General features: G+C 44.8%; 2 long non-coding RNA genes across 4 annotated transcripts in view; one reads left to right on the top strand and one right to left on the bottom strand.

Moving 5' to 3' along the window:
• Window positions 1–2,834: 2,834 nt before the first annotated feature.
• Window positions 2,835–25,287, bottom strand: part of LOC114695355 — a 58,973-nt gene continuing 36,520 nt past the window's right edge. The window contains exons 3-6 of one of the 3 annotated variants that reach the window (XR_005091737.1): window positions 24,017–24,305; window positions 6,021–6,109; window positions 3,906–4,107; window positions 2,835–3,520 (exon numbers count right to left, since the gene is read on the bottom strand). This is a non-coding gene — a long non-coding RNA (uncharacterized LOC114695355). Of the gene's footprint in view, window positions 3,521–3,905; window positions 6,110–23,727; window positions 24,306–25,287 lie in introns of those variants that run through there. The other 2 variants (XR_005091736.1, XR_003734840.2) reach the window with 2 other exon arrangements.
• Window positions 3,469–24,058, top strand: LOC114695356. The gene is made up of 3 exons (XR_003734847.2): window positions 3,469–3,592; window positions 5,877–5,998; window positions 23,974–24,058. It is a non-coding gene; the product is annotated as an uncharacterized LOC114695356 (long non-coding RNA).

Below are 25,287 nucleotides of genomic sequence, written 5' to 3'. Positions count from 1 at the left end.
ATGGTCCTCATTCCAGGAGCAGAACTATTTCCTGAGCTCTGGCTTGGGCCGGACTTACCTGCTCCAACACCTCCTGAATGCCTCCCTGGTCGCCACAGGGAATCCGTTACAAAACAACAAACAGCTAAGTACAGGAGACCTCTGCTCCACTGGTACCAAGGACGACTCCTCCCTGCTCGGCTACCCCACATGTAGCTACATCTCTGACTTAACGGTGGAGAAGTTGAGCATGTAAACCAGAGAGAGGTAAAGATAGGCAGCTGGCCTCAAATTCACTGTGTTAGCTGAGGATAGTTTTAAACTGATCTCTATACCCACTTCCCAACCAATGGGATAACAGGCATGCTCCAGCACAGCCAGTTACAAAAACCTTCTAAAAAAAAATTTTTTTTTTTTTTTTTTTTTTTTTTTTTTTTAATTTCAAGACAGGGTTTCTCTGTGTAATAGTCCTAGCTGTCCTGGAACTCACTGTGTAGACCAGGTTGGCCTGGAACTCACAGAGATCCGCCTGCCCCTGCCTCCCAAGTGCTGGGATTAAAGGCATGTATCACCACGGCCCGGCAACAAAAAACTGAAGGTTTTTGACAAACAAAACATCCTTATTCAGGGTCTAGCCTGGTAAGTGTAGCCCTGGTCCTTCATCTAGGAAACTTCTCTCTGCAACAGAGCTAGACCATTACAGAAAACCACAACCAGTCACACTGCAGAGGTGTGGAGCCCAGTTCCAATGGATACCTCTAGAAAACTCCACCACCTGGAGTGTGGGAATACTGCGGAAGAGGGGGCAGCAAGACTATAAAAGTCAAAGAATCGGGGGTGGGGTGTGCTGTGAGACGGTGTCTCCTAGGATGTCACCCATAAGTCTAACCAACATGACTGCCTGAATATGAGCTGAACAAGGACAGTAGGAATGGATATACAGAAATGAACCGGGGAGAGACCACGAGGTTTCACCCCTACACAAAAAACTACAGGCAACTAAGGAATGCCAAGAGCTGGAGAAACAGTCTACCTGAAGGAATAGCCCTTGAATTGGTTATCCAGTACCAAATGGTCAGCCCTGAAGACATAGACACGCTGGGTGGTGGTGGTGGGTGGTGGTGGCGGTGCACGCCTTTAATCCCAGCATTTGGGAGGCAGAGCCAGGTGGATCTCTGTGAGTTCGAGGCCTGGATCTTGCTCTGTGGGCTACAGAGCAAGATCCAGGGCGGGCACCAAACTATGCGGAGAAACCCTGTCTCAAAAAACAAACAAACAAACAAACAAACAAAAAACATAGACACAAGAAGCAATATACAAACTGAGCAGGTTATATTTAGGAATATGTGTATATGTGTGTATATACAAATATGTGTGTGTGTGTGTGTGTGTGTGTGTGTGTGTGTGTGAGAGAGAGAGAGAGAGAGAGAGAGTATGTAACAACAATTAACGAGAAAAAAGAGACCATTAATTTGAAAGTGAGCAAGGAGAAGTATATGGAAAAGTTTGGAGGGAGGGACTGGAAGGGGAAATGATGTAATCATAACCTCAAAAAATAAAAGAACATTGTACATTTACCAAATATGTTAGCAAGCAGGACAAAGGCAGTGACTCAGTGTTCTCAGTATCTTCTCATCGAGATGTAGGCATGAGACTAATCTACAGCATTATCCTTGATCCCTTCTCATGCTAATTTTTTGTACATTGATGCCAAGAAGCAACATACTTCTTACATTTTTTAGCCCCTCCACTTGTATATGGTTTGAACTCACAACTTGATTTGCCCAATAGAGTATGATGGGAGAGCAACTTTGCCAATTCGAGGTTTAGGCCTGCAAAGTGTAGAAGTTTCTCTTTAACGTAAGTGTTTGGGGGAGGGGGGAGATACCAAACCACGGGGAAAGTTTGTGAGGAGAAACATGGCTTTCTGTTTGACCAAATAGCATGACTTACTGACTGCTTCCAATCATTACCAATGTCTACCTGCGCATTGTATCACGGTCCACTTTGGAAGGTCCAGAACAGGTACATTCCAGATAACAAGATTCCGTGATTACTCTGGTAGCTAAAATCAACATCACCATAAGAAACGAGCAAATGGTAGTTGTTTCAGGCAATCAAATTTTACAGTGTTTTGTTAGGCAGCGATGAGCAACATAAACATTACCAATCAAAGGCTATAACAAGCAACCTTCGCCCTCTAGCCCTGAGGTTAGTCTCTGGACTCCTACTAGGTACGCAAGTTTGTGAACTAAAAATAGTTAACAGGTCAGTATCCTGAAAGCTATAACTGTGAAGAACATCTAGACACACACGCATACATATAAACAGCACACATATATACATCACACAAACACACACACATACATACACCACACACACACATAAACAGCACACACACGTACATACACCACACACACACACAAAAAAAACCAACCAACCAACCAAACAAACAAACAGAAAACAAATAAGAGAAACCCTACATGGATGAGGAAATCCATGCTTGTAATCCCAGGCAAAGGCAGGAGGATTGCCATGAATTTAAACATATTCTGGAATACACAGAGGTTATCAATCTGTAGTACACAGCAAGATGCTGTCCAAGCAAATAAACAAAAAACACAGACAGCTGGGGGCATAGCAGGGCAGGCCTTTACTCCTGTAACTCAGGAGGCTGAGTGGGGTACATCTCTGTGTTCCCGGCCTGTCTGGGCTACACTGTGAGTCTGGAGAACAGGAAGACTGTAGACAAAGCCCCCACACAAGGATGACAGAAAGAATGTACATTCACAGAGGTTTCTTTCCTTCAGATTTTATTTTTAAAATTTATTATTATTATTATCATTATTATTATTACTGTGTGTGTGTGTACACATGCCATGGACCTTGTGTGGAGGAAGTCAGAGGATAACTTTGTGAAGTTGGGGTCTCTTCTACCACATGTTCCCAGGATCAAATCCAGCCCCCTAGGCTTGTGTGGGGCAGGCTCTTTTATCCACTGAGCAGGCCATTTCCCACGCCTCACACATTTTGGGTCTTAAAATAACTATTTGGTAGCTTCCCTTCCTTCAAACCTTCCAAGCAAAGAAACCTCAAACTCTTAGCATATGTCTAGCCATAGTGATATGATATTTATATCAACTTCAGAATTGAAAAAAATTCCTGGGGAACAATGTTCATGCGTTTACAAATACAAAACTGATTCAAAGTTTACGTGTGACCTTTTTTTTCCTTTTCTCATCCCAATAAATAAGTCCCCAAGGAGCAGGGCGGGCATCATCTTTAACAACAGTAATCAAATAAAGCCAGAAAAACATAGACCCCAACCACACAGACATGACTGATAGAAGTTGTTATTTCAAACACGCAGCTCTCCAATCTCGTCTCCCTCGAAGAGAAAGCAAAGCTGGGTACTCATCGATCGATCGCATCCTCCGGTGGCCTCCTGCCCAGGCAGGATCTTTCCCCTTCCTTGAGGAAGATGGGGGGGGGGGGGGGACGCGGACTTCTCTATGTGACCTCGTGGTACAAGTGACCGTGGCTGCAGAGGACGAGAAAAGCCCATGAAGCTGAAAAATTTTGCAAAGAGAAAACAATTGCCCCGCAGACCACGGTAAATACAATAACAGCGGTGGGGCGATTTGCAAGCATGTAACGCGCTTTTGTGCGGGGCTGCTCCTGCGGGCCTCGAGGGTTTCTGTGTGCCTGCTCCGCGGGACCTCCGCGACTGGCCTGCAGCACAAAGGCCGAACCCGCGCCCCTCCTCCAGCGACCCACCCCCAATCTTCCCCATGCTGGGGAGGTCTTACAGCGCACTGAAGACTTTCAGTGGGGTGCAGGGCAGTGCAATTTAGGATTTCTGCGGTACGGGGTGGATTTCCATGCCGGGCAGACAGGGGCCAGATTTAAAAATAGCCTTTACTCACCCGATTAACCCTTTCCTCGCTGAGCTGCTCTTTGCGATTTGCTTGCTCTGTACAGTGTAAGACCCAGCTTCTCATGGCTTGGAGATCAGCTGAATAAATGTCATGATTCATTGCCAAAGAGGTATTAAAATTACCGCAGTCTTTTATGGCAGCGGTGAAGGTGGAACAGGAAGGGGGCTAGAGAGCAGGGGAGAGATGATGGCTACAGAGGAGGAGAAACGGTCGTGGTTAGAGGAGACATTGCCCTCACATGGAGACTGGGATGAGTCTGTGATTACTTTAATGACCGTGAAACTTGAGTATTCAAAGAAATAAATGAAGCTATGTAATCACCTTCTAAGACCGATCAAAGGCCGGTGAGCGAGCGGTGGGAGGGGCCGGTTATATAATAGCATTTATATCCCACAGGGCTCTGCAGGGCAAGGAAAGCAAAGGCCGGTGATGTGTCAGGGGAGAGCAAGCCTGCACTCCATTCTACCAGGAAGGCCTCAAGAGCAGGGAAGGGCAGCCCGACCCATTGGGGCCATTCCGGGCTCTTGCAGCATTTTGGCCGGGAAAAGTCCTGCTGATGTTTTGGGTTTCTCAGATTTTTGCAGTGCAAATCAAACTTCAGTACTACGGAGGATGATGGGCAAACACCATCCAGCATGTGCTTGTGTGCTTTGATTTTTAAATAAAAACACACGACCCAATCAAAAGACAAACTTCTGATTATCTTAATGTGACGCTATTTTAATATCTCTATCTCTTTTTTGTTTGCTAATGTGATACTATAAAATAATGTGACCAATTGCCTAAGGGAGAGATGCCAGACATTGGCCTCCAGCTCTCTCTGGAGCTGAGGATGGCTTCAATGGCTGATCTTTTTGCCTCTACTTCACAAATGCTGGGATTACAAGTGTTCACCACTACCCATTTGTGCCAGGTTTGTGTGGCATTTGATCCAAAACAGGCCTTCTGATGTTAGACAAGCCCTTTATCAACCAAGCTACACGTCAAGCCTGAGACATTTGTGATTTTAGTGAATTTTAGTGTTTCTTAGCCTGTTGCTCTGGGACAGATCTCAGCTGGCTTCCAGTCCTGCTTCTTGCCCTCACAGCTGTGTGGCTCAGTGTGCCAGGCTCTCCCTTTCCTCATCTGGAGACCAGGTTCCTGCCTACATCCCCAGCTTGTTCTGAGGATGCAGGTTGACGAATGTGTCGCACCTGCTCTTGGACTGATAAGGTCATAATGGGTGTTGCCCTACTTCAAGGTTCCAGCAGGTCACAGGAATCCTTACTATAATCCCAGGCATTGGGAAAATAAAGCCTTTAAAAAACAAAATAACACCTCAAGCCCTTCTAACCATGAGTTTGTTATTGTTGAAATTCTCCAGAAAAAGGAGAAAAAACAAAAGCCAGACACCCAGCTAAATTTAAATTTGAGATAAATAGCTGTTTTTCAGTGGAAGTGTGTATCAGTAAAAAATAAATTGCTTACAGTTCTGGTTTGGTTGGCCAGCCATTTTCTACACGCCAAGCTTGGCCGTCTAACTAACACTGAAGACCTGTGGATGGTTCGTTTGAAGCACTGGGAGTTGAATGTAGACCCTCCTCTATGTCTCCGAGTTCTTTATTACTGCTCAGCCCCAGCCCGAGACCTAAGGGCAGATAATGCTCGCTTTCTTAACCCCGGTCTCCACTAAGGTAACAAGAAAGACGTATTCATTTTAGAATATTTTAAAATAAAATTAATATCATTATTTTGACTTATCCAGAATATAATTTCTCCACATTAAAAAGGACAGCCATTTTGACATTTTACAGTTTAAAAAGTGACTTGGATTTTTATGGTTTCTAGCTTGAACCACAACTATGTGCTGGTTTGGGGTTACTGAGCCAGTTCTGAGTGTGTTATGCCCGGATGTTGACCACCAGGCTTCAGGGGTGGGGTGGGGGGTCATTCTGTTTCTTTTCTTCTTCCCTTCTACAGACTAGAGCCCCATAAAAGCTCACCCACAGGAGGACCTGGTCCTGAAGGGACAAGGCCAGAAGCTGCCACACTGGGCCATACTGTCTGAAGGAGAAGAGGAGCCTTTCCAGGGAAACGACAGGGTGAGCAAGGAACCACACACACCTGAAGGCATAGGCTGGAGAGGCGCACAGAGACGTGAGGGCAGTCTGGTCTACATTGGGAGTTCCAGGCCAGCCAGAGCTGTGCTCATCCTGTTTCACAAAAAAGAAAAAAAGAAAAGTAGGTTAGAAAGTCCTTGCTAAAAATAAAAAGTTGCATACAGTGTAACAATAAGTTAATACTTGAAGCATGAGCTTTGCATTCTTAATTCCATGGCACTACCTTTGTATGGAGTTTATTTTATTTTATTATTTTTTAAAGACAGAGTTTCTCTGTGTAGCCTTGACTGTCCCGGAACTCACTCTGTAGACTAGGCTAGCCTCGAACTCACAGAGATCCGCCTACCCCTGCCTCCCAAGTGCTGAGGTTAAAGGCATGAGCCACTACTCTTGACTTATATAATTATGGTTTTTAAAAAGATTTTTGTATTTTTATTTTATGTGTATGAGTATTTGCTTGCACATATATATGCACCATCTGAGTGTCTGGCGGCCACGGAGAGGGCATCAGATCCCTAGAACTCAAGTTTCAGGTGTCTGTGAACCTCCATGTAGGTACCGGGAAGTGAACCTAGGTCCTCTGCAAGAGCAGCCAGTGATCTAACCACTTAGCAACCTGGCCAGCACCTCATGCTACCTTATAAATTAACATCTCAAACAGAAATGATGGGGCTGGAGAGGACTCACAACATCTGTAACTCCAGTTCCAGATGATCCGACACCCTCTTCTGGCCTCCAGGGGTACCAGGCACACATGTCGTACACAGACATACATGCAGGCAAAACACCAATACACATAAAAGTAAAACATTTCTAAAGAAAGAATTACGAAAGTAACAAAATGCCCAAACACCAGAACAACCTATTAACATTCGAAGCACAGAGAAATTCAGATCAAACAGGGCTTTTTGAGTTGTTTTGGTGGTGTGTTTTTGTTTTGTTTTCTTTTGTTTGTTTTTCAAGAGAGAGTTTTCCTGTGAAGCTCTGGCTGTCCTGGAACTCACTGTGTAATCCAGCTGGCCTCGAACTCAGAGATTCACCTGCCTCTGTCTCCCAAGTGCTGGGATCAAAGGTGTGCGCCACCACACCTGGCAGGGCCAAACACTTTCTAGAAAACTCCAGCTCTAAACCCTTAGGTAGTGATGGTGCATGGATCTCAGCAGCTGTACGTCAGTCTGTTAAACCAGTAGACAAAGTCTGTCACAGGTCTTAGTGCAAAGGGCCTGTGACGGATTCAGATGCAGCTCGAAAAGAATCCTTTGCTTTTTGGATACCTGCAAGTACCCCAAAGCACCTGGCGTGGCTTGTCACCTGCAGGAACACACACACACACACACACACACACACACACACACACACACACACACCTGGCACCAAAACAAACAAACAAACAAAAAACAGCTGGCTTGCTTCTATCTGCCAGAGCCCCACCTGACCCTGAGCTGCAGGTAGTAAGGAAAACTTGCCCATCAGGCGTTAACAGCTTAGATGCAAGATTGTAAAATATCAGTAGCGAACTTCTGCCCTCCGGGGTTCTCCCATTGTGCTGTAAGCCTGTATTTAAGACATCCTCCCTCCTTCAATAAATGACATTCGGCATTTAAAATTTTATATATATATATTTATATATATATATATAATTGAATGAATACTGCGAATGTGATTAATATCATGAGTGTAATTAATGAATATCATGAGTGTAATTTTAAAAATAAAAATAAAAACAAAACAAAACTTGCCCATCAGTACCATTTTTCCTTTCCCACTTGGAAGATCTGTGAGGGCCGATGTCACAGTGTCACATACCTGCTCTGGTTGTCAAAAGAGCTTGTGACAGAATATGCAGCAGTTCCCAGCTTCTTGCTCAGTAGTTTCGAGCAATTGTAGTGTTTCTTTTTTGAGGCTAGGCTGCTCTGCAATGGAAAGGTGGACTGAGGGGCCCTTGTTCCTCCCTCCCCAGCAAGTGTCCCATCTTCCCTTCACGGGTGGAGTGTGGCCACCTTTTGGTTTAGGTGGATGAGTGATCAGCAGTGATGCTGTGGTCTTTCCCCCCAGATGTTTAATAACAAACACACACATGTGATAAACACCATGATCCAATGCAGCTTGGTGAGAAAAGAGTTTATTTCATCTTACAGCTTGTAGTCCATCATACAGGGAAGTCAGGGCAGGAACTCAGGGCAGGAACCTGGAGGCAGGAACTGAAGCAGAGGCCACGGAGTAATGCTGCTTCCTGGCTTGCTCTCCACAGCTTACTCGATTGCCTTTTTATACAACCCAGGTCCACTAGCCTGAGGGTGACAGTGCCACAATGGGCCAGGTCCTGCTAATCAGTCATTAATCCCACAGGCCAGTCTGTTGGAGGTCCTTTCTCTATGCTGTTCCTCTTCCCAGATGACTCTAGAGGGTGTCAAGGTGATCAGGGTCTGGGTCAGCCATCATCTGAGATGAATTCAGATCGGGGCCTCCCTCAGCCATCATCTGAGAAACGGCCTCCTGCAGTAGATGGGAACTAAGACAGAGACCCACAGCGGGACAGTGTGCAGAGACTAGGGATTGGGGACACTCCATCCTAGGTGGGATGTCTTCATCAAACCCCTCCCCTCAGGGCTCAGGGAACTGTAGAGAAGGAGGTTGAAGGGTTGTAAGAGCCAGAGGGAAGGGATGACTGAGGAAACTCTTCCAGACACAGCAAGACTGCTGACCTTCCAGAGACCGCCGGCCTGCAGGGGCCTGCACCCGTTCAAGTCAGATGGGTCCCAGTGCTGGGGGAAAGTGGATAGGGCTTCCACCCCTAATCAAGAAGCTGTCTTTGCTGGGCTCTGATCCCAGCACTCGGGAAACAGAGACAGGTGGATCTCTGTGAGTTCAAGGCCAGTCTGGTCTACCAAGCAAGTTCCAGGACAGCCAGGACTGTTACACAGAGAAACCATCTTGAGAAACAAAAACAAACAAAAAAACAAAACAACAACAACAACAACAACAACAACAAAAAAGCTACCTTCACCTGCCACCCACTTGCAAAGGGAAGATTAGTTTTCTCCAGTGAGTCTCACTGGGTGTACAGACCACACTTAAGGGCAGGTCCCATGCCCAACAGCAGATGCCAAACCAAAACAAACCCAACCGTATCTTTGTAGATGCTTTGTCCCATGTTGCTTTGTGTGGGCATTTTTATCTCATTGTTCTTTTGCTTGTGTATTTTGGTTCCTACTTTTTGGGTTTTGTGGGGTTTGTTTGTGTGTGTGAGTTACTCGGTTTTGTTTGTTTGTTTGGTAGGTTGTTTTTTTTTTATTGTTGTTGTTGTTGTTTGCTTGTTTGTATTTTTAAGGAGAGAAAGAAAGGGTATGAATTGGACAGTTGAGGAGGTAAGAGGACCTGGGGGAGTTAGGGAAGGGAAAAGGTGTGGAAGAATATATCATATGAAAAAAAAAAAAAAGGCTCAGCAGTTAAGAGCACTGGCCGCTCTTCCAGAGGACCCAGGTTCAATTCCCACTACTTACAACTGTCTGTAACTCCAGTTCCAGGGGATCTGACATCTTCACACTGATGAACATAAAATAAAGTTCAATAAATCACTAAAAACAAATCTCAGGCTAGGGAGATGTCTTAGTGGGTAAAGGCAATTGTTGCCAAGACTGTCTAGCTAGGACTTTTCATGCCTGGGACCCTATGGTGGAAGGAAAGAACAATGTTGTTCCCCGACTTCTGCATGTTTAGCGGCACACTCCCAAATAAATGTAACTTTAAAAGTCTTCTAAATCTATATTGAAATATCTTAATATACCTCAACTCTGCTTCAAAGAAAAATACACCAATTGTTTGTCAAGTCAACTATGTGATAGTACTTCCATCTCTTTTCTAATACCTCTGTCTGTCCTGTCTGTAATAGAGATCTTGTGTGTAACAAGTCTTGGGGGTTAGCAGCTATCCTGCTACACAGACAGGGTCTAAAACATCTTCAGAAAGAACACCAGGGAGGGAGGGGCAGCCTGCCCAGCATGCAGCATCAAGTTTTGTGGGATGGTGTGTGTGTGTGTGTGTGTGTGTGTGTGTGTGTGTGTGTGTGTGTGTCACATGCAAACTTCTGCCACCAACAAATGGGAGTCCCTGTCTTACAGCACACATACTTCTGAACTATCCTGGTCAGCAGCAGAGTGGCACCATTGTAAGTCTTCTAGAATCATGAGCATAAAAAGGGGTCTGTGGAAAGGCCTCCCTGCAGGGCTGGCTGAGGCCACCAGTGAGTGTTGTGAGATTCCCCTTGACAAGATATGAACACAAAGACCGTTCACTTGTTCAAGATGATGAGGGCACCAAAGTGGTGTGCAGCAGGGGCCTAGGAGCACACGCCCTGGCGGCGGCAGCAGGTGGGCCTTGGGAATCTGCCCCTGAGACTCCAGATCCTGTCTAATTTATATGTTGTTCATAGTCAGAGGTGATTGGGATCAGCAGTTTAGTTGCTGGATGCCTCGAGCTGATTTGATGGATGAGTATCTGTGCCAGCCTCTTCGAGTTGCCACAACTCAGTGAGAGAAGCAGAGACTAAGACTGGTAGGTGAGCTGATTTAGTGATGCCCAGGAAATGTCTTGATTTTATTGATTTATTATTTTTATATTTATTTAGGTTTTTTTTTTTTTTTTTTTTTTTTTTTTTTTTTTTTTTTTTTTTTTTTTTTTTGAGACAGGGTTTCTCTGTGTAGCCCTGGCTGACCTGGAACTCATTCTGTAGACCAGACTGGCCTCAAACTCACAGAGATCCGCCTGCCTCTGCCTCCTGGGTGCTGGGACTAATAGGTGTGCGCCACCATGCACAGCCAAACATGTCTTTAAAATTCACGGCGCCTCATGCTTCCACCTGCTTCAGCACTGCAGTGTGTTTTCCACATTTCCAAACAGGGCATCTCTCCCTGGCTGTGCAGTCTCAAGACCTGCTCTTCTAAAAATTCCCTTTGCTTCCAACAAACCCAACAGGCTGATCCTGTTTGAAGACGAGGCAATTTCAACTCAGAAGAGTCATTTGCCTCTGTCCTGTCACTGGATGATCTGGCTGAGAATAAAGATCGAAGGTTTAGCTTTCTAGAGCTGGTCATGCAGCATAGTCCCGAGACCCCAGCACTCAAGAAGTAGAGACAGGAGAATCACAAGTTCAAGGCCAGCCTTAGCACCTTGAGATCCTGTCTCATACTTCTCTAGTTTTTTGCTGTATTTTCACAGTGACTGGCAAGCATTGACACCACCAATAAAGACATGTAATCAAGGATTTCCTGGGCCCTTGGATTCCAGACATTGCCAGTTAAAAACACAGATGCCGACATCGAACACCATGCATTTGAGGGCACCATGTAGAGAGAGGACCATACTTACCTCAGAGCTTATTATATTATAAATAGACCATAAGAATACAAAAAACAGAAAATCACAGTTGGTTTTCCCTGATGTGGTGGTGCATACCTTTAATCTCAGCACTCGGGAGGCAAAAGCAGGCAGATGTCTGTGAGCTTGAGGCCAGCCTGGTCTACAAAGTTAGTTCCAGGACAGCCAGAATTACAGTGAGACCCCATTTCTTTCTTTTTTTTTTTTTTTTTTTTCTTTTCAAGACAGGGTTTCTCTGTAGCTTTGGAGCCTGTCCTGGAACTCACTCTGTAGCCCAGGCTGGCCTCAAACTCACAGAGATCCGCCTGCCTCTGCCTCCAAGTGCTGGGATTAAAGGCATGCAACACCACCGCCCAGCTCTCTTTTGCTTTTTTTTTTTTGAGACCCCGTTTCAAAGAAAGCAAAAACAAAAACTATAGTTGGTTTTTATATACAATCGTAGTTACTAAAGTTTGATTGCCTTCACATTATTTAGTACAGTGTGACAGAGATACCGAACTTCAAGGTAGACAACAATCCAATGTTTATGTTTTGTTTTAGAAATGGGATCTTACATCCTTGTGCAGGCTAGCCTCGGACTCCTGAGCTGAAGCATCTGCCAGCTCAGGATCCTGCAACCCCACTCCCTAGCCCCTGCTGAGGAAGCATCAGCAGTATCACCTGCACCTGCTAGACAAGGCCGAAGTTTTTCCGAACATCCACAGAATAGGCAGCCAGTCACCCTCCTGGCTCCACAGCCCTGTGGTTCACACTGCTTTCAAACTGTGTTAGCATTGTGCTAACAGTGGTGTCTTGGTTTTAAGGATTGCGGTTAGCACTTTGCCTCATCTTCTCAGTGGTGCCTGTCTGTCACTCTGCTCAGTCCCCAGGTTGACTTTAGCAGGTGACTGTGTGATGACTTGTTTCGGGAAGCAGGATGTCTTACCGTAAGGGGAGGACCCCTGGGTTTACGAAGCTTTTCCACAGCAAACAGAAAAACTTCAGTGCGGTCCTGAGTTAATCAGTGAACTTCTGAGCTCTGTTTGATTACTTACCTGGTGCATGACCTTCAGCAACTTACAGTCTCATTTTGATCATTAGTAAAATGGGGTGTATTACACACCTCTATATCACATTCAAGATTAAAATACTACCAGTTGCTTTGGCTGGAAACAACCTAAGTGACCATCGATAGAATGAAATATGCTGTGATCCAGACTAGCTGAGAGAGCCTGGCCATGGTAGCGCACACTTTTGATCCCAGCACTCTGGAGGCAGAGGCAGGCAGATCTCTGTGAGTTCAAGGCCAGCCTGGTCTACAGAGTGAGTTCCAGGACAGCTACAAAAACCAAACCACACAGACTCGCTGAGATGTTTCACAGCGGGAGGGCCTGGAGAGACAGCCCAGCAATGTTAGCTTTCTGCTCTTGGAGAAGACTAGGATTCCGGTCCCAGCACCACATGGTGGCTTACTAACACCAGTAACTCCAATTCCAGGGCATCTCATGCTTTTTTTATAACCTCCTCAGCCTTCTGTATGCATATGGAGTACATTCATACACTCAGGCACACACGTGCGCGTGCACGCGCACACACACATGCTCAAAAAGAGAGAGAGTGAGAGAGGACTCCTGAAAGATAAAGTGCATGATGCACAGGCCTAATGTGAGTCCTAACCCCGGAACCCACACAGGAGTGGAAAGACTGAACTGTCCCCAGGGAGTTTTCCTCCGACCTCTATACATGTGCACATATACATCACATACAATAATAGTAATAAAATCAAAATTAAAAAAAAAACCAACAGAGTGAAAGCTGGACATTGTGGTCCTCATCCTAGTACTCAGAAAGTGGAGGCAGGAGGATCATGAGGTGAGTTCAAGGCCAGCTTTGGCTGCATAGGGTATTCAAGGCCAATGTGGGATACATGAAACCTTTACAGGCTAATTTTAGTCACGTGACTAAACTTCAAGAGCTCAAAGTGTGAAGGTTCTGTTTCCAGGGGGCATTATTACAATGAAATGGAAGAGATGCTGTACATTCAGCCTTCAAAGATATGAACTGTATAAGCCAACAAAATCCCAGAACAACAACAAAGAATAAACTTGATCTCCCTGAACCATCAATTCTGCATGGGACAATCTCCCTGGAATGTTGCAAAGTAAGACCATATATGCAATAAAGTCTTATTACTTATTTATTTGAAACAGGGTCTCACTGTGTACCCTGGCTGACCTGGCACCCTGGCTGGCCTGGCACTCATTAGGTCCTGCCTGATTTAGAGATCCACTTGCCTCTGTTCCTATCTATCTATCTATGTATATATCTATCTATCCACCAATCTTTGTGTACCTACTGATGTCTATCATCTATTAATCAATCTATATCTTATTTAGCATCTCTCATCAACCTGTTGATATATATGCATGGATTTGTTCATCGTCTATGTATCTACCTCTCTTTATCATCTATATGTATATACATATCTCTGAATCTATCATCTGTCCCAGTCTGTCTATCATATACATATGTATCTATTTATCATCTATCTATGGTTCTTCTATCTTTCTGAGATTTACACTTCTGGGGAATTGATAAAAAGTCTCTTTCTCTTATTTCACACGTCACTTCCAAGTATGCTTCTTGAAATGTTTGAACTGTTATCTGTGTCATAGTCAAGTTTGAAATTATGGTACCGGGCATTCCTGATGTATAGATACTGTAATTACTAAGGAAAGCTTTACAAACAACTGGCCCTTACGTAGGTAGGTACTGAGGGCTAAGTAACTGATTGGCTTTGGACTGAGGCCTAAATCCTCCTGTGTTGATATCTTTGAGTGTAGGAGATGTGACCCTTCCCCTTGTCGGTGTAGCTGTTTTTCAAAATAGAACCTACATAGCTCCTTGCTCGCTGTGAGTCCTCAAAATGCCTGTCTCCTGACTGAAAGGAGTCTGAGTAAAAGCCTCTTAGGAGCGCGCCACAACATGAGGCTCTGTGCCAAGCAAGTTGCATTGACCCTAAACCCACTCTGGACCTTCATGAGTGCCCACTCCTGCTTACCCAGCTGTGGACAGGGGGTGGTGGTAGGGTGGGATGGTGGTGTTTCCTTTACCTTTCCAAACCCTGGAGCTCATCTTCATGATGAGCCTCAGATTCCATTTTGAGTTGAAATACCTTTCACCCCATTTCTTCTGTATGAGTGGATCTCAGGCTTTCGCTGTGAGGTTGTTTCCCCTGACTTAAAATTTCATAGTAAGAGCTGGCTGTGGTGGTGCATGCCATGGGAGTTGGGGGAGGGGCGGATGCAGGAGAGTCAGGTGTTCAAGTCATCTTCTACACAGTGCATTGGAGAGGCCAGCCTGGGCTACTGGAGACTCCAACTCAAAGGAAAAATAAAGGGAGGGAGGGAGGAAGGAAGGAAGGGAAGGGGGGAGGGGGAGAGGAAGGGGAAAAGCTGTTTCACAGTGAGAAGATTGGTACCCATGAAAATAACCTCTTCCTCCTGTCTTATTCTACATCACCCAAAACCTTGACACCCATTGACTAATTTGATGATTAGTGGAGCTCCTGGAACGTGTCCAGGAGGCTTTGATTCTTTGCTTCTCTGCCTTTCAGCACGTTTGCAGCAGGCACAGTGGGAAATGCTCATGATCCCAGCACTTGGGAGATGGAGACAGACATCAGGTTCTGGGTTAGCCTTGGCTACGTTTGGAGTTCAAGGCCAGTTTGGGCTGTACCAGACTCTGTCTCAGAAAGCAAAACAAGGTGGCTAGTAGAGAGAGGCTCACAAGGCCCCACCCTCCCTGAGGGTCTTCAGATTGTTAATGGTTGCCAGGTGAGATATGTGTCATTCATCCTCACAGGACACTGGATGGGAGACTCTGGGGTTTGAATCCAACTTTCCCCAGCCAGGGAGACACAGACGGTATGGTTATATACTCATACGCAAGTGCTCTGTAGCAAAGACTGTAAGGGCCAGAGGGTCAGGGAGTTTGCTGTGAGGTTACGTCTCCTAGCAGGTTCAGAAGCTACATCCATAAAGTTTCACCAATATGGCTGCCGAAACATGAACTAAACAAAGAGGACACCAAAGGACACGCCAAACAGAAAAGGGAAAAAACGCCCATGGGTCTTCACCTGCACACGCTGGGAGCAGGAGAGGTGGTCCTCCCCAGGTAAGAGCACAGCAACTGATTGTCGGATTGCCAGTCAGCTCTGAACACACATGAGTGTAATTAGACAGACTCAACCGTCCTATTTGGGAACGTATGTGTATATACTTACAACAACTAACAGTGAGACAAGAGGCCACGAATGTAAAGAGAGAGGAGAGCGACCTAGGGAGGGTTACAGGAGAAATGTAATTGCATTATCTCAAAAATGCTATGTAACAAGTCGATTACTTGCTTTTCAGATTTGATTCCTAAAATTAACTTAGGAAGATTATAAAGGAGTCAGAAGGAAATTGGCAAGATTTGTGCCACAGACCGACTGCTGAGGACTGGCTTTTGGAAGCCAGGGAAGGCCCGCCTGAGGGTTCTCAGATTGTCATGAACACAAACCGAAGAGAAGGTTTTGTTGTGTTATCTAGACCCAGAACCAGCTGCCCTGGATTTCCTTTGTTTCTTGTCCTTTCCTGGGGGAGGAAGTTCTGATTAAAGAAAGCAGGGTCCAGCAGGCTAGACAAGTGCTCTACCAGAGATGCGCCCCTCGTGTCTGTGTCCTTTGGGTTTTTGTTTTTTTTTTCATGACAGGGTTTCTTTGTGTGGCTTTGGTGCCTGTCCTGAATCTCTCTCTGTAGACCAGGCTCGCCTCAAATTCACAGAGATCCGCCTGGCTCTGCCTCCCGAGTGCTGGGACTAAAGACGTGCGCCACCACCACCCGGCTATGTCCTATGTTTTAAGATAAAGATGCTAGATAAAATATAATGAATAAACATAGGAGAGAAGGTCGAGAGGGAGAAACAAAGGAGAGAGGGCAGGGTGATGAAAAGAGAAGACAGGGCTGGACAGATGGCTCAGCAGTTAAGAGCACTGGCTGCTCTTCCAGAGGACCCGGGTTCAATTCCCAGCACCCACATGGCAGTTCACAACTGTCTGTAACTCCAGTTCCAGGGGATCTGACACCTTCACACGACGTACATGAAGAATGTATGCACCTAAAATAAGAATAAATGAATCATTAGAAAGAAAAAAGACAGGAGGAAAGAGAGGGCAGAGAAAAGGGAAGGAAGCAATGGCGGGAAGGAGGGAAGACAGAAGGGGAGAGCCTGAAAGGGACAGAGAGCAAAAGGACGAGAAAACATTTGGAACAACAGCCAACCAGGAGACAAAGGGACAGAGTGCACGTGGTTACCAACAGAGCAAGGGACTTCAGAACTTCAGGAACAGCTGCACAAATACCCCGTGAACACCAGAGCATTGTTTCAGGGCTAAGATGGAACCCAGGCTTGACCACCAACCCGAGAGTCTTTACATTTTTCAGTTCTTGTTGTGCATGTGGGGAGACAGCAGGAGTTTGGATCCAGGGCCTGATCGCCCACTTTCACGTCCTCTGAATATCTTCAGCCCAATGTCACATTTTCTTAGAAAAGTCTGAACGCTGAAAAGGTCCAAGGGCTTGGGAAGACAGAGGGATGGCTCAGCACTTGCTCCTGAGTCCTGGAAGGACTGAGTTCGGATCTCCAGCACCCATGTGACAAAGAAGACGACTGTAGTCGAGCAAGCCTGGTGTCCCAGCACTGGGAGGCTGCGATGAGAAGATCCTAGGGTCTCAGTCAAACCTAAATGGGTGAGCTCCAGGTTCACTGTGAGACCCTGTCTCAAGAAATAATGTTGAGAGTAAGAAAGGAAGACTCCCAACATTGACCTCTGACCTCCATACATGCATGCACACACATTTACATCACACACATACATGCATTTTTTTTTTTTTTTCTGTTTTTGAAAGTTCACACAGGCCTGTGATCCCAGCACTGAGAAGGCAGAAGCGGGAAGGCTGGGTGGAGCTCAAGGTCAGCTTGGCTATAGATGGAGACCCTATCTCAGATAGACAAAAAAGCATGCCTGAGGCTAGGCACGGAGGTACAAGCCTGTAATCCCAGCACTTGGTAGGTGGAGGCAGAAAGGTAAGCCTGGACTGTATACAATAAGGAGCCAACCTGGGCTACTCAAATTCTGTGTCTATCTGACCACCCCGGAAGAAAATAGCAACAACAACAAAAACAAGAAGAAAAGCAAACAAACAAAAAACTAAGAAGAATCAAATGTGGCTATCACTTTGTGTGTCTTGATTTTTATGTTTAGAAAGGGCAAAATAAACACAAGTAAATACAATCTTTTATGACCCCTATGAAATTATCCCCTCCACCTTTGAGGCAAGGTTTCACTACACAGCCCTGGCTGTCCTGGCATTGATTTGTGGACCAGGATGGCTCTGAACTCACACTGTGTCCCAAGAGATAGGTTAAAAGTACCCTGACACCATGCAGGGCAGTGCACACTTTTTAAAAATAAAATCCTAAGAAGATTCTCCCATTGTGCTGTAAGCCTGTATTTAAGACCTCCTCCCTCTTTCAATGAATGGCATTTGGCATTAAAAAAAAATCCTAAGAAGAACAAAAGTAATATAATTTCTGTCTTCAATCTTGCCAAGATATTAAAAGACAGCGGTCCATAAAAACTAAAGGGCTGGTCACAACTCAGTGGATGAGGCCTTGGCTTTGGTTTGCAGCACAAACTGAACCAGAAGCCTGTAAAACAGCCTCAGGAAGGTCAGAAGCTAAGCTTTGGCTAAGTAGTGAGTTGTTGATACACAGAAAGTTCTAGGTCAGTCCTGGGATACATGAGACCTTGTCTTAAAAAAAGAACAAAACAAAACAAAAACCCTCCAAGGGCACAGAGGTAGAGTGCTTGAGGAGCCTGGTCCAGGCCTGACTTTGATCAGATGGGGGAAGAATCCATACAGTGATTTCATTACACTAAGCTGTCTTGAGTTCTGGAATTTAAAATCATATACAACTCACAGAGGTAGGCAGATTTCTGGGTATTTGAGGGCAGCGTGGTCTATATAGTGAGTTCCAGGCCAGTAAGGGATACATAGTGATAGTATGTCTTCATCAATCAATCAATAAATAAAAATATCTAATTAGAAATCATGTACAGCCAGTTCTGGTGGTGCACACCTTTAATCCTAGCACTCAGGAGGCAAAGGCAGGAGGATCTCTGTGAGTTCGAGGTCAGCCTGATCTACAGAGTAAGTTCCAGGACAGCTAGGGTTATACAGAAAAACCCTGTGTTGAAAATACAACAACAAAAAACTTTACTATTCTATAATACAAAAAGTTGACAGTAAGGAATAGAAAACACAGACCATTAAAGCCCATTTTGTGTGTGTATTAGTCTTGAACTACATGGTCTACATTGGGTTGATAGTGAGGAAAAGAAAACACAGACCATTAAAAGCCCATTTTGTGTGTGTGTATTAGTCTTGAACTACATGGTCTACATTGGAGGCTGCTTCCCCCATAGAGTGCTTGTTCGGCATGCACGAAGAAGCCCCAGCTCTACCACTAGCCCTGCTGAACCAAGTGTAGGGACAAATGCCAGCATCCCAGAGCTTGAGAAACATAAGCAGAGGGTTGGGAGTCCAGGGTCATCCTTAGTTACACAGTAAGCTCAAAGTCAACCTGGACTACATGAGACTGTCTACAAATAACAATAAAAATACATTCAAAAATAATAATCTAAGTAAGTAGATGCCCTAGTATATCAAGACCTGCAATCACAAGTCAAGATGCATGTTGGGGTTTTCGTAAATGTCATTCTAGGGCTCAAACAAAGCTAGAAGTCGAAAGGTATTGGAAGACCAGCAAGATGGCGCGGTAAGGCTGCTGTCAAGTCTCACAGCCTAAACTCAATCCCTGGGATCCACGAGGCGGGGAGAGGAGAAACCACTGCCCTAAGATCTTCTCTAACTTCCATAGGCTCCATGGTATGAGCTTGCCCAAATACTTGCATTTGTGTGTGCGCAGGTTTTTTAAATGTAAAAAACATTAAAGTAGTCTGTAATAGTACATTCCATAAAAACAAAATAAAACACCTTTTTTGTTGTTTTGAGATGGGGGGTGTGTGGGGGTGGGAGTGGTGGGTGGTGGTGGGGGGGGTAGGGGGGGTGTTTACTATGTAAATTGGCTACCCTGGAACTCACCTCATAGACCAGACTGGCCTTGAGCTCACTGAGATCGGCCTGCCCTCCACCTCTGGAGTACTGTGAGTCAAGGAGTGCACCACCATACTAGGACTCCATAAAAAACAAACAAATGAACAAAAATTTAAATAATAATTGTACTTAATTATCCTGTTTATATCATTTCACCCCACATCTGAGTACAGGCCCTCCCTTGGCCAACCTGTCTACCTACAGATCCACAGCCCGAAGGAGGTCATCTCCTGTTAGACTTCTACGGTGCTGGCAGACAGTGTCATCTCTGGGACGTGCTTAAGACAAAGAAGGGCATCTTGAGCATTAAGAGGGAGAGCAAGGGTGCTCTGGACTAAGAGGGAAGCTCTGAATCCATCTAAGATTGATCACTATTCTCCTAGTTAATCTGTTGTCATGTCTAAGTTTCCTCGAGTAGAAAATAATCTACACTTCCAACTAAGTTATTCATGGTCCAGTTTGTTCTCAGAATACTATAATAGGCTTTGTGGAGATAACTTTTATAATAGGGATTTAATGGAGTGAGAAGACGAGAAGTCCCAGCCTCGGAGCATGAGCATTTGTACAGAGCACCTCCCCACCCTGCCCGCAGCCTGTATCCCAAAGGATATTCAGCCTTAGTTAGAATCTAATTTTCACAAAAGAATTCAATGGAAAGGCATGGCAGCCGCTTCCTATGGGGAGGGGGCTTACCATGTGCAGAGCTGGCCAAGGCAAAATAGCAAGTAGGGATGAGGACAGAGCTCAGCAGGGGTCAAGGCAGGGCCCCTCAGTGCTTCTTCCAGTGCGGCCCAGGCCCCCCTGCTCTCCCAGGGAAAGTGAAATTTGAGTGGTGCACTCTGGGAAAAAAAGTGTATGTGTGTGTGTGTGTGAGTGAGAGAGAGAGAGAGAGAGACAGGGAGTCACAACGGTTTATCCACATCAGCTTTATTCCCCCACGATTCAGATAGCTTAAAGTAGGTATAACTGCTGGGAGACACTGTTACATTTTGCCATTTCTTTTCTCTTTCTCTTTTTTAACCTCTGTGTGATGTTGCTTTCCTTATTTACAAATTTCCTCTACTTTGTATCCAAATGGAGCCTATTAGTCATTTGCTTTACAAAGCAGCAAGGGACTTAAGGCAAACAATTCATCATCAATCCCACAGCCGCCACCCCCCCACCCCCCTCCACCCCCCCCCCCCTCCTGAGGTGTTAAAATTCCTCCTCTAAAACATTTCCAAACAGCTACACACTTTACTACATAACAAGGTTACAAGTTCTTTATTTATTAATGAATTTTAATAATTGGCTTTCTGTTTCTTCCACATGATAACCACGCTGCCACATCTAGTTTGTTACAGAACGGCCTGCCTACCTTATTTGCATATTTGTAGCAAAGTATAGAAAAGAGTAAAGATGTTTAGCTTACTATTTACATAAAACTGGTTTTAGTCAGGTAGGGATTCTGAATCAGATACCTTAACACTTCTAACTTTTGAAAGCAGAGCTTCATGCGTTTTAATGATTTCTAGGGCTGACAACGTTTGGTTTGCCTTCCAAAGTGTTTATACTGTCCCCAATAACACTTGGCAAATGCTGTCGTCTCCGGCTAAATCCTCACTTCGGGCGCATGCTATGCCTCTGTGAGACAGGGTCAGGAGGTCAGAATTGATTTTGGAGGCCACCTGGAGAGTCCAGGCCACGAACTGACTCAAAAATTTATATCAGAGCCGGAATAGACCACCTCCCACGGTCAGATCTGGCCTGACACTCCAACCACAGGCCCAGCCTTGCAGACGGGCTTGGGGAGAGGGCAGAGTTGTCGACCCCAAGAGCTGACCTCTTCAAACTTCAGGAGAATTTTTTTGGCAGTTACCACGGTGACTGGGTACTCTAAAGGCTTATCCTTCTTACTGAATGGAGGAGGAAAAAAAATAGGAAAAAATATGTTAAAACCTACCTCATAGACATGTGTATCACAGTTAACGTTTTTTTAAAAGAATGAGGATGCCCTTGACTTGTTTATACTTTGGATATTAATAAAGACCTAAAAGATGCTCTTTCAAATTACAAAATTTGATGTTTGAAGTATATACTGTTTTCATGTTTGTTGTGTGCCTGTCTGTCTTTTTCTTTTTCTTTTTTCTCCTTTGGGGGGGGGCGGCGGTGGCGGCGGGGGGAGGGGGGCCCACATCCCACATTGCTGACAATATACGAATATGGCATAAGCTTATATACTTTTTTTTTGGTATGAGCAAACCTTTTAAACAATGCAATAGCCTTGGAAATCCTAATATCACCCTGCTCCTTTCAGAGACTAATCAGTTATTGGAGGGAAATTTCTAAATAAACATTTTTTGCCTCAAAAACAGGCTCAAGGTAATTTTTCCCCTTGAGTGAAGGTTCTCCATTGTGCCTCCCTTGAAATAATAAATGTAGGGGAAGAAAGCAAAGAAGTCTTATCATTACATACTTTATTACATGCAACAGATGACCTCACAAAAATAGTATATACGTTAAAGACAACACTCATGACTGGAGAGATGGCTCAGCCAATTAAGACCACTGGCCAGTCTTCCGGAGGACCCAGGTTCAATTCCCAATACCTACATAGCAGCTTACACCTGTCTGTAACTCAAGTCCCAGGGGATCCAATGCTCTCTTGTGATTTCCGTGGGCACCAGGCATGCACAAGATACACAGACATAAGAGCAGACCAAACACCTAGACACACACACACACACACACACACACACACACACACACCACCACCACCACCAACAACAACAAAACAACTCTGGCAATACTTTGCACATAACAAAGAATACACAGAGGGGAAAAAATACTTTATTTTAGAGCAGTGAATACTGAAGCTTAAAATAAGCAGCCGAGTTAGGCGTGGTGGTGCACATCTTTAATCCCAGCGCCTGGGGAGGCAGAGGGAGATCTCTGTGAGTTCCAGGCCAGCCTGGTCTACAGAGTGAGTTCCCAGACAGCCAGGGCTACACAGAGAAGCCCTGTCTGGGAAACAAAAGAAAACAAAAACAAAAACAAAACTACAACAAAAACCCCAACCTAGCAAATGCTGTTTCATGTTAATGCCAAATTCGACCTTGTTCTAAAGTCCCAGACAACATAAATACTTACTTAGTCAGGTTCAATCCCTCAGAGTAAATGCACACACATCAGAACGGATACTACCTGACTTTTGGTCACAGGTTAGAACACAACATTTTTTGAAATAGTTCCTGGATGTAACATGAAATTAAGTGAGAAATATAATTCTGTTTTGTTTTGTTTTGTTTTGTTTTGTTTTTAACTCGGAAGGCTAAGGATGAGATTCTCTGGTGGAGGGGTTGTTTAACACATCCTGAGTATGAGTCTTCAGCCCTACAAAACATTAGCAATGACAAACCAACTAGACAGCTGAACCATAACTTTTATGAAATGAAATCACAGACTTTCAATGGTGTTGTTGCTCTGACCCACCCTTAATTTTCTCACCTACCACCTGATCTGAAGACTCTGGACCCCTCCCCCCAACCTCTTGGGAGCCTGCTATGTGCTCACTCATGTGTACCAGTGTTTAAGAGCACTTACACACACACACACACACACACACACACACACACACACACACACCATCGAGCACTGGAGAAGCCAGTGTTGATTGGCATTTAAAGAAGCATTGGCTATATAATAAAACAATGTCTTTGGTCTAAATATCTTTTTTTTTTTTCCTGGAAGTGACAGCACCTTTACTCCCAGATCAAAGCCATCCTCAGCTACATCAAGTTCAAGGCCAGCTTGGAATATAGGAGAGCCTGTTTCACAAAATAAATAAAGAAGTAGATATGGATCTTTTCCACATTGATTCTAAGTGCCCTCCTAAAAGATGAATTACGGAAATGTAGTAACTGTCACACCCAAATGATACAGGAGTGACAGAGAAGTGTTCTAAGCTGATCTTGAATGTGCATTCTGCTGTGACCTATTTTTACTGTTTCATAATCACCACTGGCTTCCTGGAATAGAAAGCACATAAATCTGTGTTCAGTAAGTTGTCTTTTGTGTGTGCGTGTGCGTGTGCATGTGCATGTGTGTGTGTTTTGAAACAGAATCTCTTATTTTGTAGCCCTGACTGTCCTGTTACTCGATATATATAGACCAGGATGGCCTCGAACCCCTGAGTGCTGGGATCAGAGGTGTGAGCCACCATGCCCAACTGGTTGTTTGTTATTTCTGAAACAGCATCTTGCAGTGTGGCTTGGGGTAACCTCCTGCCTCAACCTCTCTAGGACTGAGACTACAGGCATGTATCCCTGATTAATTTATCTGAATTTTAAAAGGAAACAGAAGGTAACTCAGGAACCATTTCTTTTTTTGTCTTTTTCTCAGAACAACCACAGAAGGAAATGCTCCAGATGCCGCTCTAGCTCACCTCGCTGTGTTACCAAATGCAAGTTGCTAAGATCTTCCAGAGAGAATGTGGTTCTCCGCTGTGTGAGTCACTAAAACCGTGGGGCCACCCATTGTCTGAGATGAACTCACATGGACCTTCCAGCATGGGACCTCCTGGTAAGCTTCTCACAGGGCCCGGGGCTGACCAATAGGACCACAAATGGAAAATGAGGTCTTCCTTAGTTTTGCAAGAGACGCCTGAATTCTTAGACCAAAGCAACCAGTCAGATTCTTTTAAATGAGTCTTGAGAAGAATTTCTAGATTCAATCTGAAAAAGAAAAAAAAAAGTTATAAGCCCTATATTCCCAAGACCCCCCTATTAGCTTCTTCAGCTTTAAGATTCTTCTCTCAGAAAATAAAAAGTCATTTTACATGGCTTTAATCCCAGCACTCAGGAGGCAAAGGCTGGCAGATCTGAGTTCGAGGCTAACCTGGTCTACAAAGTGAGTTTCAGGAATACCAGGGCTATACAGAGAAACCCTGTCTCCCAAAACCAAAATCCAAAAAAAGAGGTAATTTTTCATTTTCCTTTCTTCCTTCTGGGATAGCCTTGAACTTGTTATGTAGCCAAGCATGACCTTGAACTTCAGAATGTCCTGCTTCCTCCTCTCAAGTGCTGGTTTATTCCGGACTGGAGATCCAGCTCAGGGCTTCCTGCACTCTAGAAAAGCATTTTACCAGCTGAGCTGCACCCTCGCTTTTCAGTTTTGTGCATAAACATCTGTGCAGTGATACAGATGTTTTGTTTAGTAGCTAACCGAGCCGAACACTCTCTGATGGTGACAACCCACCAGCGTGCTGTGGTGTGGAGCACACAGTAAAACCTACAGATACATTTCTAGGCGCAAAGTCTGAACTCCAGAGGCCCCACTGGATGAAACCTGTTCAGACCTAGCTGGCGTCTCCCTGCCTGCTCAGTGTCATCACAGGCCAGGGACCATGAACCCTACAACATCAGCAGATATCTTGGAGCCCTGGAGTCCCTCAGGTACCAAATGCAAAACTCCTTCAGTTACTCTTCCCAAAAATAACCTGTGCAGAAGAGAGACCTCCTGAAACCAGATGTAAAGTAACAAACTCCAAAAAAACTGCCTTGACAAGCTTCCAAACTCTCAGGAAGTGTACCGTATGGAACACAGCAAGGTCCTGGTGCTGATAGTATTTCTCCAGCTAATTTTCATTCTTGAGTTGTTATAGCCAATAAACATTGACCCACAAATTTTCTTTAGTTGGCCCGGTCTCCTCTCGGT

This window comes from Peromyscus leucopus, chromosome 6 (assembly GCF_004664715.2).
Source record: "Peromyscus leucopus breed LL Stock chromosome 6, UCI_PerLeu_2.1, whole genome shotgun sequence".
In the NCBI taxonomy this organism is placed as follows: domain Eukaryota; kingdom Metazoa; phylum Chordata; class Mammalia; order Rodentia; family Cricetidae; genus Peromyscus; species Peromyscus leucopus.
Note: the sequence above shows the minus strand (reverse complement) of the source record. Positions and strands in the feature narration are given on the sequence as shown.